We start from the raw sequence: 17171 nt of genomic DNA on the forward strand, positions 1-17171 counted from the left end.
TGAACGGATTTGTAAGAATTTCTCTCTCTTTCACTGTCTTTGTTTTATGGGGATTTTTTTAAAGTAATTTATTTTTATAATGGGGTTTAGCTGCTTTTCACTGCTGTGTTTATGCTGCTTTACACCGTCTTGATTCACTGACAGAGAGATATCAACACATAGGTTTTAAGACTCTTACTAGTCACATATATTCTTGGGCGGTGAATAGGGGGTGTTGAGTCCAGTTCACTGAGCAGGGAGTAGGTCTTGTCTCTTCCATATTTGGCTTCTGGAACGGTATCTGAGCTAATTTCAAACCCTTGTTTTATGCATCACCCAGGCTCACCTTTCCCGTTAAGCAGCCATAGTGTGTTTTCTAAATGTGTGACTATTTTCTGATTTGTAATTCAGTTCAAGTGTAGTGATTTGTACATTCCCTCTATAAGTGATATCGTAGGATAAGTGTCTTTTTCTGTGTGACTTATTTCACTTAGAGTCATCGTACCTAAATCCACTCATCATGCTGCTACTAGCCTTATGACATTGACTTCATGGCTGAGTGATATTCCATTGTGCATCAGTACCACAACTTCTTTATCCATTTTGCTCTTGCCTGGGATATTTAAGGTGTACCGAAGTGGAGGTTCTTGGAAACAGAGCAGCCCTAAACTTTGGGGTGCCTGTGTCTTGTTGATTTGTAGTTTTCCCGATTTATACGCCCATGAGTGGAAGTGCCCTATGCTCTCTAAGTTGTGTTTATTACACGTTTCAGGACACAGCGTACACTTCTCCAGAGTGGCTGTTGGCAATTTACATCCTGCCCACCAGCGTAGCAAGGCTCCCGTGTCTCCATGGCCTGTCCTGCATTTCTGGTTTTTACACTTTTTTCAGCATGGCCCTTTTGACCGATGGCAAGCGAGACTTCTTTGTAGCGCTGATTTGCACTTCCAGCTTGCTTGGTTGGCCAAAAAGGGCGTATGCGTTTTTTCCTGAATATATTTTCCTGAATATATTCAGGAAAAAACGCATACGCCCTTTTTGGCCAAGGGCATCATTGTCAACGCTTTGCCGCTTTTCATGTGCTTTAAAGGCGAGTCGAATCTACCTCCTGAAGTCTGTTTCCTGCAATTCTGCCTTGCTTTCAAATCCTCTTCGTTGCCTTCCCTCAGTATATTTGTGGACGAGGGTTATCATTTATAACTCTGCAGGTTTGTGAATTGCAGTGCCCCTGAGCTCCACTTTTCAACTCGCTTTTTTGGGAGCTGGCCGCAAAAGCGCAGGATTGCTACAGGCCCTCTTCTGGTTCCGGGGGGCAGGCCGAGCCTGTGGTTCATTCTTCTTCCTGATGGGAAAATAGAGTGACCTGTGCCTGTCCCAACACCTAGAGCTAGTCTCTCATTGGTTCCCCCTCTTCCCGTTCATCCTCAGGACAAATTGCAACCTATACGAAACAGGAGGTTAACGGTGCTGATTCTCCAAGTAGGGAGATTGTTAGTAAAAGCGGCTGGAATGGCGAACCCGAACACAAGGACAGGAGAAACGAGGTGCGTTTTAGAAACCTTTCCCGATCACACGGTGTACCATCTTCTGGGTTTCCCGTGCATGTTTTCGATGGAGGAAGATGCCCTTGAACATGGAGATTTGGGACCCATGGGATGGGTACCACGCATTATGACTTTAAAGGGTCTGCGTTTGCTCACCCAACCTCACCAATGCTCTCAGCCCCAAGAGTGTCCAGCCTTATGTCTCATCCAGCTGTGGGTCTAGATATGGTCCATCCAGGTGGCATCAGAGCCCCTGAACGGATTTGTAAGAATTTCTCTCTCTTTCACTTTTTTTGTTTTATGGGGATTCTTTTAAAGTAATTTAGTTTTATAATGGGGTTGAGCTGCTTTTCACTGCTGTGTTTATGCCGCTATACACCCTCTTGATTCACTGACAGAGAGATATCAACACATAGGTTTTAAGACTCTTACTAGTCACATATATTCTTGGGCGGTGAATAGGGGGTGTTGAGTCCAGTTCACTGAGCAGGGAGTAGGTCTTGTCTCTTCCATATTTGGCTTCTGGAACGGTATCTGAGCTAATTTCCAACCCTTGTTTTATGCATCACCCCACCTCGCCTTTCCCGTTAAGCAGCCATAGTGTGTTTTCTAAATGTGTGACTCTGTTCTGTTTTGTAATTCAGTTCAAGTGTAGCGATTTGTACATTCCCTCTATAAGTGATATCGTAGGATAAGTGTCTTTTTCTGTGTGACTTATTTCACTTAGAGTCATCGTACCTTAATCCACTCATCATGCTGCTACTAGCCTTATGGCATTGACTTCATGGCTGAGTGATATTCCATTGTGCATCAGTACCACAACTTCTTTATCCATTTTGCTCTTGCCTGGGATATTTAAGGTGTACCGAAGTGGAGGTTCTTGGAAACAGAGCAGCCCTAAACTTTAGGGGTGCCTGTGTCTTGTTGATTTGTAGTTTTCCCGATTTATACGCCCATGAGTGGAAGTGCCCTATGCTCTCTAAGCTGTGTTTATTACACGTTTCAGGACACACCGTACACTTCTCCAGAGTGGCTGTTGGCAATTTACATCTCGCCCACCAGCGTAGCAAGGCTCCCGTGTCTCCATGGCCTGTCCTGCATTTCTGGTTTTTACACTTTTTTCAGCATGGCCCTTTTGACCGATGGCAAGCGAGACTTCTTAGTAGCGCTGATTTGCACTTCCGGCTTTCTTGGTTGGCCAAAAAGGGCGTATGCGTTTTTTCCTGAATATATTCAGGAAAAAACGCATACGCCCTTTTTGGCCAAGGGCATCATTGTCAACGCTTTGCCGCTTTTCATGTGCTTTAAAGGCGAGTCGAATCTACCTCCTGACGTCTGTTTCCTGCAATTCTGCCTTGCTTTCAAATCCTCTTCGTTGCCTTCCCTCAGTATATTTGTGGACGAGAGTTCTCATTTATAACTCTGCAGGTTTGTGAATTGCAGTGCCCCTGAGCTCCATTTTTCAACTCGCTTTTTTGGGAGCTGGCCGCAAAAGCGCAGGATTGCTTCAGGCCCTCTTCTGGTTCCGGGGGGCAGGCCGAGCCTGTGGTTCATTCTTCTTCCTGATGGGAAAATAGAGTGACCTGTGCCTGTCCCAACACCTAGAGCTAGTCTCTCATTGGTTCCCCCTCTTCCCGTTCATCCTCAGGACAAATTGCAACCTGTACAAAACAGGAGGTTAACGGTGCTGATTCTCCAAGTAGGGAGATTGTTAGTAAAAGCGGCTGGAATGGCGAACCCGAACACAAGGACAGGAGAAACGAGGTGAGTTACAGAAACCTTTCCCGATCACACGGTGTACCATCTTCTGGGTTTCCCGTGCATGTTTTCGATGGAGGAAGATGCCCTTGAACATGGAGATTTGGGACCCATGGGATGGGTACCACGCATTATGACTTTAAAGGGTCTGCGCGTGCTCCCCCAACCTCACCAATGCTCTCAGCCCCAAGAGTGTCCAGCCTTATGTCTCATCCAGCTGTGGGTCTAGATATGGTCCATCCAGGTGGCATCAGAGCCCCTGAACGGATTTGTAAGAATTTCTCTCTCTTTCACTGTCTTTGTTTTATGGGTTTTTTTTAAAGTAATTTAGTTTTATAATGGGGTTGAGCTGCTTTTCACTGCTGTGTTTATGCCGCTATACACCCTCTTGATTCACTGACAGAGAGATATCAACACATAGGTTTTAAGACTCTTACTAGTCACATATATTCTTGGGCGGTGAATAGGGGGTGTTGAGTCCAGTTCACTGAGCAGGGAGTAGGTCTTGTCTCTTCCATATTTGGCTTCTGGAACGGTATCTGAGCTAATTTCAAACCCTTGTTTTATGCATCACCCCACCTCGCCTTTCCCGTTAAGCAGCAATAGTGTGTTTTCTAAATGTGTGACTCTGTTCTGTTTTGTAATTCAGTTCAAGTGTAGCGATTTGTACATTCCCTCTATAAGTGATATCGTAGGATAAGTGTCTTTTTCTGTGTGACTTATTTCACTTAGAGTCATCGTACATAAATCCACTCATCATGCTGCTACTAGCCTTATGACATTGACTTCATGGCTGAGTGATATTCCATTGTGCATCAGTACCACAACTTCTTTATCCATTTTGCTCTTGCCTGGGATATTTAAGGTGTACCGAAGTGGAGGTTCTTGGAAACAGAGCAGCCCTAAACTTTGGGGTGCCTGTGTCTTGTTGATTTGTAGTTTTCCCGATTTATACGCCCATGAATGGAAGTGCCCTATGCTCTCTAAGCTGTGTTTATTATATGTTTCAGGACACACCGTACACTTCTCCAGAGTGGCTGTTGGCAATTTACATGCCACCCACCAGCGTAGCAAGGCTCCCGTGTCTCCATGGCCTGTCCTGCATTTCTGGTTTTTACACTTTTTTCAGCATGGCCCTTTTGACCGATGGCAAGCGAGACTTCTTTGTAGCGCTGATTTGCACTTCCGGCTTGCTTGGTTGGCCAAAAAGGGCGTATGCGTTTTTTCCTGAATATATTCAGGAAAAAACGCATACGCCCTTTTTGGCCAAGGGCATCATTGTCAACGCTATGCCGCTTTTCATGTGCTTTAAAGGCGAGTCGAATCTACCTCCTGAAGTCTGTTTCCTGCAATTCTGCCTTGCTTTCAAATCCTCTTCGTTGCCTTCCCTCAGTATATTTGTGGACGAGGGTTATCATTTATAACTCTGCAGGTTTGTGAATTGCAGTGCCCCTGAGCTCCACTTTTCAACTCGCTTTTTTGGGAGCTGGCCGCAAAAGCGCAGGATTGCTTCAGTCCCTCTTCTGGTTCCGGGGGGCAGGCCGAGCCTGTGGTTCATTCTTCTTCCTGATGGGAAAATAGAGTGACCTGTGCCTGTCCCAACACCTAGAGCTAGTCTCTCATTGGTTCCCCCTCTTCCCGTTCATCCTCAGGACAAATTGCAACCTGTACGAAACAGGAGGTTAACGGTGCTGATTCTCCAAGTAGGGAGATTGTTAGTAAAAGCGGCTGGAATGGCGAACCCGAACACAAGGACAGGAGAAACGAGGTGCATTTTAGAAACCTTTCCCGATCACACGGTGTACCATCTTCTGGGTTTCCCGTGCATGTTTTCGATGGAGGAAGATGCCCTTGAACATGGAGATTTGGGACCCATGGGATGGGTACCACGCATTATGACTTTAAAGGGTCTGCGTTTGCTCACCCAACCTCACCAATGCTCTCAGCCCCAAGAGTGTCCAGCCTTATGTCTCATCCAGCTGTTGGTCTAGATATGGTCCATCCAGGTGGCATCAGAGCCCCTGAACGGATTTGTAAGAATTTCTCTCTCTTTCACTGTCTTTGTTTTATGGGGATTTTTTTAAAGTAATTTAGTTTTATAATGGGGTTTAGCTGCTTTTCACTGCTGTGTTTATGCTGCTTTACACCCTCTTGATTCACTGACAGAGAGATATCAACACATAGGTTTTAAGACTCTTACTAGTCACATATATTCTTGGGCAGTGAATAGGGGGTGTTGAGTCCAGTTCACTGAGCAGGGAGTAGGTCTTGTCTCTTCCATATTTGGCTTCTGGAACGGTATCTGAGCTAATTTCAAACCCTTGTTTTATGCATCACCCAGGCTCACCTTTCCCGTTAAGCAGCCATAGTGTGTTTTCTAAATGTGTGACTCTGTTCTGTTTTGTAATTCAGTTCAAGTGTAGCGATTTTTACATTCCCTCCATAAGTGATATCGTAGGATAAGTGTCTTTTTCTGTGTGACTTATTTCACTTCGAGTCATCGTACCTAAATCCACTCATCATGCTGCTACTAGCCTTATGACATTGACTTCATGGCTGAGTGATATTCCATTGTGCATCAGTACCACAACTTCTTTATCCATTTTGCTCTTGCCTGGGATATTTAAGGTGTACCGAAGTGGAGGTTCTTGGAAACAGAGCAGCCCTAAACTTTGGGGTGCCTGTTTCTTTTTGATTTGTAGTTTTCCCGATTTATACGCCCATGAGTGGAAGTGCCCTATGCTCTCTAAGTTGTGTTTATTACACGTTTCAGGACACAGCGTACACTTCTCCAGAGTGGCTGTTGGCAATTTACATCCTGCCCACCAGCGTAGCAAGGCTCCCGTGTCTCCATGGCCTGTCCTGCATTTCTGGTTTTTACACTTTTTTCAGCATGGCCCTTTTGACCGATGGCAAGCGAGACTTCTTTGTAGCGCTGATTTGCACTTCCAGCTTGCTTGGTTGTCCAAAAAGGGCGTATGCGTTTTATCCTGAATATATTCAGGAAAAGACGCATACGCCCTTTTTGGCCAAGGGCATCATTGTCAACGCGTTCCCGCTTTTCATGTGCTTTAAAGGCGAGTCGAATCTACCTCCTGACGTCTGTTTCCTGCAATTCTGCCTTGCTTTCAAATCCTCTTCGTTGCCTTCCCTCAGTATATTTGTGGACGAGAGTTCTCATTTATAACTCTGCAGGTTTGTGAATTGCAGTGCCCCTGAGCTCCATTTTTCAACTCGCTTTTTTGGGAGCTGGCCGCAAAAGCGCAGGATTGCTTCAGGCCCTCTTCTGGTTCCGGGGGGCAGGCCGAGCCTGTGGTTCATTCGTCTTCCTGATGGGAAAATAGAGTGACCTGTGCCTGTCCCAACACCTAGAGCTAGTCTCTCATTGGTTCCCCCTCTTCCCGTTCATCCTCAGGACAAATTGCAACCTGTACGAAACAGGAGGTTAACGGTGCTGATTCTCCAAGTAGGGAGATTGTTAGTAAAAGCGGCTGGAATGGCGAACCCGAACACAAGGACAGGAGAAACGAGGTGCGTTTTAGAAACCTTTCCCGATCACACGGTGTACCATCTTCTGGGTTTCCCGTGCATGTTTTCGATGGAGGAAGATGCCCTTGAACATGGAGATTTGGGACCCATGGGATGGGTACCACGCATTATGACTTTAAAGGGTCTGCGTTTGCTCCCCCAACCTCACCAATGCTCTCAGCCCCAAGAGTGTCCAGCCTTATGTCTCATCCAGCTGTGGGTCTAGATATGGTCCATCCAGGTGGCATCAGAGCCCCTGAACGGATTTGTAAGAATTTCTCTCTCTTTCACTGTCTTTGTTTTATGGGGTTTTTTAAAAGTAATTTAGTTTTATAATGGGGTTGAGCTGCTTTTCACTGCTGTGTTTATGCCGCTATACACCCTCTTGATTCACTGACAGAGAGATATCAACACATAGGTTTTAAGACTCTTACTAGTCACATATATTCTTGGGCGGTGAATAGGGGGTGTTGAGTCCAGTTCACTGAGCAGGGAGTAGGTCTTGTCTCTTCCATATTTGGCTTCTGGAACGGTATCTGAGCTAATTTCAAACCCTTGTTTTATGCATCACCCCACCTCGCCTTTCCCGTTAAGCAGCCATAGTGTGTTTTCTAAATGTGTGACTCTGTTCTGTTTTGTAATTCAGTTCAAGTGTAGCGATTTGTACATTCCCTCTATAAGTGATATCGTAGGATAAGTGTCTTTTTCTGTGTGACTTATTTCACTTAGAGTCATCGTACCTAAATCCACTCATCATGCTGCTACTTGCCTTATGACATTGACTTCATGGCTGAGTGATATTCCATTGTGCATCAGTACCACAACTTCTTTATCCATTTTGCTCTTGCCTGGGATATTTAAGGTGTACCGAAATGGAGGTTCTTGGAAACAGAGCAGCCCTAAACTTTGGGGTGCCTGTGTCTTTTTGATTTTTAGTTTTCCCGATTTATACGCCCATGAGTGGAAGTGCCCTATGCTCTCTAAGTTGTGTTTATTACACGTTTCAGGACACACCGTACACTTCTCCAGAGTGGCTGTTGGCAATTTACATCCTGCCCACCAGCGTAGCAAGGCTCCCGTGTCTCCATGGCCTGTCCTGCATTTCTGGTTTTTACACTTTTTTCAGCATGGCCCTTTTGACCGATGGCAAGCGAGACTTCTTTGTAGCGCTGATTTGCACTTCCAGCTTGCTTGGTTGGCCAAAAAGGGCGTATGCGTTTTATCCTGAATATATTCAGGAAAAGACGCATACGCCCTTTTTGGCCAAGGGCATCATTGTCAACGCTTTCCCGCTTTTCATGTGCTTTAAAGGCGAGTCGAATCTACCTCCTGAAGTCTGTTTCCTGCAATTCTGCCTTGCTTTCAAATCCTCTTCGTTGCCTTCCCTCAGTATATTTGTGGACGAGAGTTCTCATTTATAACTCTACAGGTTTGTGAATTGCAGTGCCCCTGAGCTCCATTTTTCAACTCGCTTTTTTGGGAGCTGGCCGCAAAAGCGCAGGATTGCTTCAGGCCCTCTTCTGGTTCCGGGGGGCAGGCCGAGCCTGTGGTTCATTCTTCTTCCTGATGGGAAAATAGAGTGACCTGTGCCTGTCCCAACACCTAGAGCTAGTCTCTCATTGGTTCCCCCTCTTCCCGTTCATCCTCAGGACAAATTGCAACCTGTACGAAACAGGAGGTTAACGGTGCTGATTCTCCAAGTAGGGAGATTGTTAGTAAAAGCGGCTGGAATGGCGAACCCGAACACAAGGACAGGAGAAACGAGGTGCGTTTTAGAAACCTTTCCCGATCACACGGTGTACCATCTTCTGGGTTTCCCGTGCATGTTTTCGATGGAGGAAGATGCCCTTGAACATGGAGATTTGGGACCCATGGGATGGGTACCACGCATTATGACTTTAAAGGGTCTGCGTTTGCTCCCCCAACCTCACCAATGCTCTCAGCCCCAAGAGTGTCCAGCCTTATGTCTCATCCAGCTGTGGGTCTAGATATGGTCCATCCAGGTGGCATCAGAGCCCCTGAACGGATTTGTAAGAATTTCTCTCTCTTTCACTGTCTTTGTTTTATGGGGTTTTTTAAAAGTAATTTAGTTTTATAATGGGGTTGAGCTGCTTTTCACTGCTGTGTTTATGCCGCTATACACCCTCTTGATTCACTGACAGAGAGATATCAACACATAGGTTTTAAGACTCTTACTAGTCACATATATTCTTGGGCGGTGAATAGGGGGTGTTGAGTCCAGTTCACTGAGCAGGGAGTAGGTCTTGTCTCTTCCATATTTGGCTTCTGGAACGGTATCTGAGCTAATTTCAAACCCTTGTTTTATGCATCACCCCACCTCGCCTTTCCCGTTAAGCAGCCATAGTGTGTTTTCTAAATGTGTGACTCTGTTCTGTTTTGTAATTCAGTTCAAGTGTAGCGATTTGTACATTCCCTCTATAAGTGATATCGTAGGATAAGTGTCTTTTTCTGTGTGACTTATTTCACTTAGAGTCATCGTACCTAAATCCACTCATCATGCTGCTACTTGCCTTATGACATTGACTTCATGGCTGAGTGATATTCCATTGTGCATCTGTACCACAACTTCTTTATCCATTTTGCTCTTGCCTGGGATATTTAAGGTGTACCGAAATGGAGGTTCTTGGAAACAGAGCAGCCCTAAACTTTGGGGTGCCTGTGTCTTTTTGATTTGTAGTTTTCCCGATTTATACGCCCATGAGTTGAAGTGCCCTATGCTCTCTAAGCTGTGTTTATTACACGTTTCAGGACACACCGTACACTTCTCCAGAGTGGCTGTTGGCAATTTACATCCTGCCCACCAGCGTAGCAAGGCTCCCGTGTCTCCATGGCCTGTCCTGCATTTCTGGTTTTTACACTTTTTTCAGCATGGCCCTTTGACCGATGGCAAGCGAGACTTCTTTGTAGCGCTGGTTTGCACTTCCGGCTTGCTTGGTTGGCCAAAAAGGGCGTATGCGTTTTTTCCTGAATATATTCAGGAAAAAACACATACGCCCTTTTTGGCCAAGGGCATCATTGTCAACGCTATGCCGCTTTTCATGTGCTTTAAAGGCGAGTCGAATCTACCTCCTGAAGTCTGTTTCCTGCAATTCTGCCTTGCTTTCAAATCCTCTTCGTTGCCTTCCCTCAGTATATTTGTGGACGAGGGTTATCATTTATAACTCTGCAGGTTTGTGAATTGCAGTGCCCCTGAGCTCCACTTTTCAACTCGCTTTTTTGGGAGCTGGCCGCAAAAGCGCAGGATTGCTTCAGGCCCTCTTCTGGTTCCGGGGGGCAGGCCGAGCCTGTGGTTCAATCTTCTTCCAGATGGGAAAATAGAGTGACCTGTGCCTGTCCCAACACCTAGAGCTAGTCTCTCATTGGTTCCCCCTCTTCCCGTTCATCCTCAGGACAAATTGCAACCTGTACGAAACAGGAGGTTAACGGTGCTGATTCTCCAAGTAGGGAGATTGTTAGTAAAAGCGGCTGGAATGGCGAACCCGAACACAAGGACAGGAGAAACGAGGTGCGTTTTAGAAACCTTTCCCGATCACACGGTGTACCATCTTCTGGGTTTCCCGTGCATGTTTTCGATGGAGGAAGATGCCCTTGAACATGGAGATTTGGGACCCATGGGATGGGTACCACGCATTATGACTTTAAAGGGTCTGCGTTTGCTCCCCCAACCTCACCAATGCTCTCAGCCCCAAGAGTGTCCAGCCTTATGTCTCATCCAGCTGTGGGTCTAGATATGGTCCATCCAGGTGGCATCAGAGCCCCTGAACGGATTTGTAAGAATTTCTCTCTCTTTCACTGTCTTTGTTTTATGGGGTTTTTTAAAAGTAATTTAGTTTTATAATGGGGTTGAGCTGCTTTTCACTGCTGTGTTTATGCCGCTATACACCATCTTGATTCACTGACAGAGAGATATCAACACATAGGTTTTAAGACTCTTACTAGTCACAAATATTCTTGGGCGGTGAATAGGGGGTGTTGAGTCCAGTTCACTGAGCAGGGAGTAGGTCTTGTCTCTTCCATATTTGGCTTCTGGAACGGTATCTGAGCTAATTTGCAACCCTTGTTTTATGCATCACCCCACCTCGCCTTTCCCGTTAAGCAGCCATAGTGTGTTTTCTAAATGTGTGACTCTGTTCTGTTTTGTAATTCAGTTCAAGTGTAGCGATTTGTACATTCCCTCTATAAGTGATATCGTAGGATAAGTGTCTTTTTCTGTGTGACTTATTTCACTTAGAGTCATCGTACCTAAATCCACTCATCATGCTGCTACTTGCCTTATGACATTGACTTCATGGCTGAGTGATATTCCATTGTGCATCTGTACCACAACTTCTTTATCCATTTTGCTCTTGCCTGGGATATTTAAGGTGTACCGAAATGGAGGTTCTTGGAAACAGAGCAGCCCTAAACTTTGGGGTGCCTGTGTCTTTTTGATTTTTAGTTTTCCCGATTTATACGCCCATGAGTGGAAGTGCCCTATGCTCTCTAAGTTGTGTTTATTACACGTTTCAGGACACACCGTACACTTCTCCAGAGTGGCTGTTGGCAATTTACATCCTGCCCACCAGCGTAGCAAGGCTCCCGTGTCTCCATGGCCTGTCCTGCATTTCTGGTTTTTACACTTTTTTCAGCATGGCCCTTTTGACCGATGGCAAGCGAGACTTCTTTGTAGCGCTGATTTGCACTTCCAGCTTGCTTGGTTGGCCAAAAAGGGCGTATGCGTTTTATCCTGAATATATTCAGGAAAAGACGCATACGCCCTTTTTGGCCAAGGGCATCATTGTCAACGCTTTCCCGCTTTTCATGTGCTTTAAAGGCGAGTCGAATCTACCTCCTGAAGTCTGTTTCCTGCAATTCTGCCTTGCTTTCAAATCCTCTTCGTTGCCTTCCCTCAGTATATTTGTGGACGAGAGTTCTCATTTATAACTCTACAGGTTTGTGAATTGCAGTGCCCCTGAGCTCCATTTTTCAACTCGCTTTTTTGGGAGCTGGCCGCAAAAGCGCAGGATTGCTTCAGGCCCTCTTCTGGTTCCGGGGGGCAGGCCGAGCCTGTGGTTCATTCTTCTTCCTGATGGGAAAATAGAGTGACCTGTGCCTGTCCCAACACCTAGAGCTAGTCTCTCATTGGTTCCCCCTCTTCCCGTTCATCCTCAGGACAAATTGCAACCTGTACGAAACAGGAGGTTAACGGTGCTGATTCTCCAAGTAGGGAGATTGTTAGTAAAAGCGGCTGGAATGGCGAACCCGAACACAAGGACAGGAGAAACGAGGTGCGTTTTAGAAACCTTTCCCGATCACACGGTGTACCATCTTCTGGGTTTCCCGTGCATGTTTTCGATGGAGGAAGATGCCCTTGAACATGGAGATTTGGGACCCATGGGATGGGTACCACGCATTATGACTTTAAAGGGTCTGCGTTTGCTCCCCCAACCTCACCAATGCTCTCAGCCCCAAGAGTGTCCAGCCTTATGTCTCATCCAGCTGTGGGTCTAGATATGGTCCATCCAGGTGGCATCAGAGCCCCTGAACGGATTTGTAAGAATTTCTCTCTCTTTCACTGTCTTTGTTTTATGGGGTTTTTTAAAAGTAATTTAGTTTTATAATGGGGTTGAGCTGCTTTTCACTGCTGTGTTTATGCCGCTATACACCCTCTTGATTCACTGACAGAGAGATATCAACACATAGGTTTTAAGACTCTTACTAGTCACATATATTCTTGGGCGGTGAATAGGGGGTGTTGAGTCCAGTTCACTGAGCAGGGAGTAGGTCTTGTCTCTTCCATATTTGGCTTCTGGAACGGTATCTGAGCTAATTTCAAACCCTTGTTTTATGCATCACCCCACCTCGCCTTTCCCGTTAAGCAGCCATAGTGTGTTTTCTAAATGTGTGACTCTGTTCTGTTTTGTAATTCAGTTCAAGTGTAGCGATTTGTACATTCCCTCTATAAGTGATATCGTAGGATAAGTGTCTTTTTCTGTGTGACTTATTTCACTTAGAGTCATCGTACCTAAATCCACTCATCATGCTGCTACTTGCCTTATGACATTGACTTCATGGCTGAGTGATATTCCATTGTGCATCTGTACCACAACTTCTTTATCCATTTTGCTCTTGCCTGGGATATTTAAGGTGTACCGAAATGGAGGTTCTTGGAAACAGAGCAGCCCTAAACTTTGGGGTGCCTGTGTCTTTTTGATTTGTAGTTTTCCCGATTTATACGCCCATGAGTTGAAGTGCCCTATGCTCTCTAAGCTGTGTTTATTACACGTTTCAGGACACACCGTACACTTCTCCAGAGTGGCTGTTGGCAATTTACATCCTGCCCACCAGCGTAGCAAGGCTCCCGTGTCTCCATGGCCTGTCCTGCATTTCTGGTTTTTACACTTTTTTCAGCATGGCCCTTTGACCGATGGCAAGCGAGACTTCTTTGTAGCGCTGGTTTGCACTTCCGGCTTGCTTGGTTGGCCAAAAAGGGCGTATGCGTTTTTTCCTGAATATATTCAGGAAAAAACACATACGCCCTTTTTGGCCAAGGGCATCATTGTCAACGCTATGCCGCTTTTCATGTGCTTTAAAGGCGAGTCGAATCTACCTCCTGAAGTCTGTTTCCTGCAATTCTGCCTTGCTTTCAAATCCTCTTCGTTGCCTTCCCTCAGTATATTTGTGGACGAGGGTTATCATTTATAACTCTGCAGGTTTGTGAATTGCAGTGCCCCTGAGCTCCACTTTTCAACTCGCTTTTTTGGGAGCTGGCCGCAAAAGCGCAGGATTGCTTCAGGCCCTCTTCTGGTTCCGGGGGGCAGGCCGAGCCTGTGGTTCAATCTTCTTCCAGATGGGAAAATAGAGTGACCTGTGCCTGTCCCAACACCTAGAGCTAGTCTCTCATTGGTTCCCCCTCTTCCCGTTCATCCTCAGGACAAATTGCAACCTGTACGAAACAGGAGGTTAACGGTGCTGATTCTCCAAGTAGGGAGATTGTTAGTAAAAGCGGCTGGAATGGCGAACCCGAACACAAGGACAGGAGAAACGAGGTGCGTTTTAGAAACCTTTCCCGATCACACGGTGTACCATCTTCTGGGTTTCCCGTGCATGTTTTCGATGGAGGAAGATGCCCTTGAACATGGAGATTTGGGACCCATGGGATGGGTACCACGCATTATGACTTTAAAGGGTCTGCGTTTGCTCACCCAACCTCACCAATGCTCTCAGCCCCAAGAGTGTCCAGCCTTATGTCTCATCCAGCTGTGGGTCTAGATATGGTCCATCCAGGTGGCATCAGAGCCCCTGAACGGATTTGTAAGAATTTCTCTCTCTTTCACTGTCTTTGTTTTATGGGGTTTTTTAAAAGTAATTTAGTTTTATAATGGGGTTGAGCTGCTTTTCACTGCTGTGTTTATGCCGCTATACACCATCTTGATTCACTGACAGAGAGATATCAACACATAGGTTTTAAGACTCTTACTAGTCACAAATATTCTTGGGCGGTGAATAGGGGGTGTTGAGTCCAGTTCACTGAGCAGGGGGTAGGTCTTGTCTCTTCCATATTTGGCTTCTGGAACGGTATCTGAGCTAATTTCAAACCCTTGTTTTATGCATCACCCCACCTCGCCTTTCCCGTTAAGCAGCCATAGTGTGTTTTCTAAATGTGTGACTCTGTTCTGTTTTGTAATTCAGTTCAAGTGTAGCGATTTGTACATTCCCTCTATAAGTGATATCGTAGGATAAGTGTCTTTTTCTGTGTGACTTATTTCACTTAGAGTCATCGTACCTAAATCCACTCATCATGCTGCTACTTGCCTTATGACATTGACTTCATGGCTGAGTGATATTCCATTGTGCATCTGTACCACAACTTCTTTATCCATTTTGCTCTTGCCTGGGATATTTAAGGTGTACCGAAATGGAGGTTCTTGGAAACAGAGCAGCCCTAAACTTTGGGGTGCCTGTGTCTTTTTGATTTGTAGTTTTCCCGATTTATACGCCCATGAGTTGAAGTGCCCTATGCTCTCTAAGCTGTGTTTATTACACGTTTCAGGACACACCGTACACTTCTCCAGAGTGGCTGTTGGCAATTTACATCCTGCCCACCAGCGAAGCAAGGCTCCCGTGTCTCCATGGCCTGTCCTGCATTTCTGGTTTTTACACTTTTTTCAGCATGGCCCTTTTGACCGATGGCAAGCGAGACTTCTTTGTAGCGCTGGTTTGCCCTTCCGGCTTGCTTGGTTGGCCAAAAAGGACGTATGCGTTTTTTCCTGAATATATTCAGGAAAAAACGCATACGCCCTTTTTGGCCAAGGGCATCATTGTCAACGCTATGCCGCTTTTCATGTGCTTTAAAGGCGAGTCGAATCTACCTCCTGAAGTCTGTTTCCTGCAATTCTGCCTTGCTTTCAAATCCTCTTCGTTGCCTTCCCTCAGTATATTTGTGGACGAGGGTTATCATTTATAACTCTGCAGGTTTGTGAATTGCAGTGCCCCTGAGCTCCACTTTTCAACTCGCTTTTTTGGGAGCTGGCCGCAAAAGCGCAGGATTGCTTCAGGCCCTCTTCTGGTTCCGGGGGGCAGGCCGAGCCTGTGGTTCAATCTTCTTCCAGATGGGAAAATAGAGTGACCTGTGCCTGTCCCAACACCTAGAGCTAGTCTCTCATTGGTTCCCCCTCTTCCCGTTCATCCTCAGGACAAATTGCAACCTGTACGAAACAGGAGGTTAACGGTGCTGATTCTCCAAGTAGGGAGATTGTTAGTAAAAGCGGCTGGAATGGCGAACCCGAACACAAGGACAGGAGAAACGAGGTGCGTTTTAGAAACCTTTCCCGATCACACGGTGTACCATCTTCTGGGTTTCCCGTGCATGTTTTCGATGGAGGAAGATGCCCTTGAACATGGAGATTTGGGACCCATGGGATGGGTACCACGCATTATGACTTTAAAGGGTCTGCGTTTGCTCACCCAACCTCACCAATGCTCTCAGCCCCAAGAGTGTCCAGCCTTATGTCTCATCCAGCTGTGGGTCTAGATATGTTCCATCCAGGGGGCATCAGAGCCCCTGAATGGATTTGGTAAGAATTTCTCTCACTTTCACTGTCTTTGTTTTATGGGTTTTTTTAAGTAATTTATTTTTATAATGGGGTTTAGCTGCTTTTCACTGCTGTGTTTATGCTGCTTTACACCCTCTTGATTCACTGACAGAGAAATATCAACACATAGGTTTTAAGACTCTTACTAGTCACATATATTCTTGGGCGGTGAATAGGGGGTGTTGAGTCCAGTTCACTGAGCAGGGAGTAGGTCTTGTCTCTTCCATATTTGGCTTCTGGAACGGTATCTGAGCTAATTTCCAACCCTTGTTTTATGCATCACCCCACCTCGCCTTTCCCGTTAAGCAGCCATAGTGTGTTTTCTAAATGTGTGACTCTGTTCTGTTTTGTAATTCAGTTCAAGTGTAGCGATTTGTACATTCCCTCTATAAGTGATATCGTAGGATAAGTGTCTTTTTCTGTGTGACTTATTTCACTTAGAGTCATCGTACCTAAATCCACTCATCATGCTGCTACTAGCCTTATGACATTGACTTCATGGCTGAGTGATATTCCATTGTGCATCAGTACCACAACTTCTTTATCCATTTTGCTCTTGCCTGGGATATTTAAGGTGTACCGAAGTGGAGGTTCTTGGAAACAGAGCAGCCCTAAACTTTGGGGTGCCTGTGTCTTGTTGATTTGTAGTTTTCCCGATTTATACGCCCATGAGTGGAAGTGCCCTATGCTCTCTAAGCTGTGTTTATTACATGTTTCAGGACACACCGTACACTTCTCCAGAGTGGCTGTTCGCAACTTACATCCCGCCTACCAGCGTAGCAAGGCTCCCGTGTCTCCATGGCCTGTCCTGCATTTCTGGTTGTTACACTTTTTTCAGCATGGCTCTTTTGACCGATGGCAAGCGAGACTTCTTTGTAGCGCTGATTTGCACTTCCGGCTTTCTTGGTTGGCCAAAAAGGGCGTATGCGTTTTTTCCTGAATATATTCAGGAAAAAACGCATACGCCCTTTTTGGCCAAGGGCATCATTGTCAACGCTTTGCCGCTTTTCATGTGCTTTAAAGGCGAGTCGAATCTACCTCCTGAAGTCTGTTTCCTGCAATTCTGCCTTGCTTTCAAATCCTCTTCGTTGCCTTCCCTCAGTATATTTGTGGACGAGAGTTCTCATTTATAACTCTGCAGGTTTGTGAATTGCAGTGCCCCTGAGCTCCATTTTTCAACTCGCTTTTTTGGGAGCTGGCCGCAAAAGCGCAGGATTGCTTCAGGCCCTCTTCTGGTTCCGGGGGGCAGGCCGAGCCTGTGGTTCAT

The sequence above is a fragment of the Eubalaena glacialis genome, chromosome 6 (assembly GCF_028564815.1).
Source record: "Eubalaena glacialis isolate mEubGla1 chromosome 6, mEubGla1.1.hap2.+ XY, whole genome shotgun sequence".
Classification (NCBI taxonomy): Eukaryota; Metazoa; Chordata; class Mammalia; order Artiodactyla; family Balaenidae; genus Eubalaena; species Eubalaena glacialis.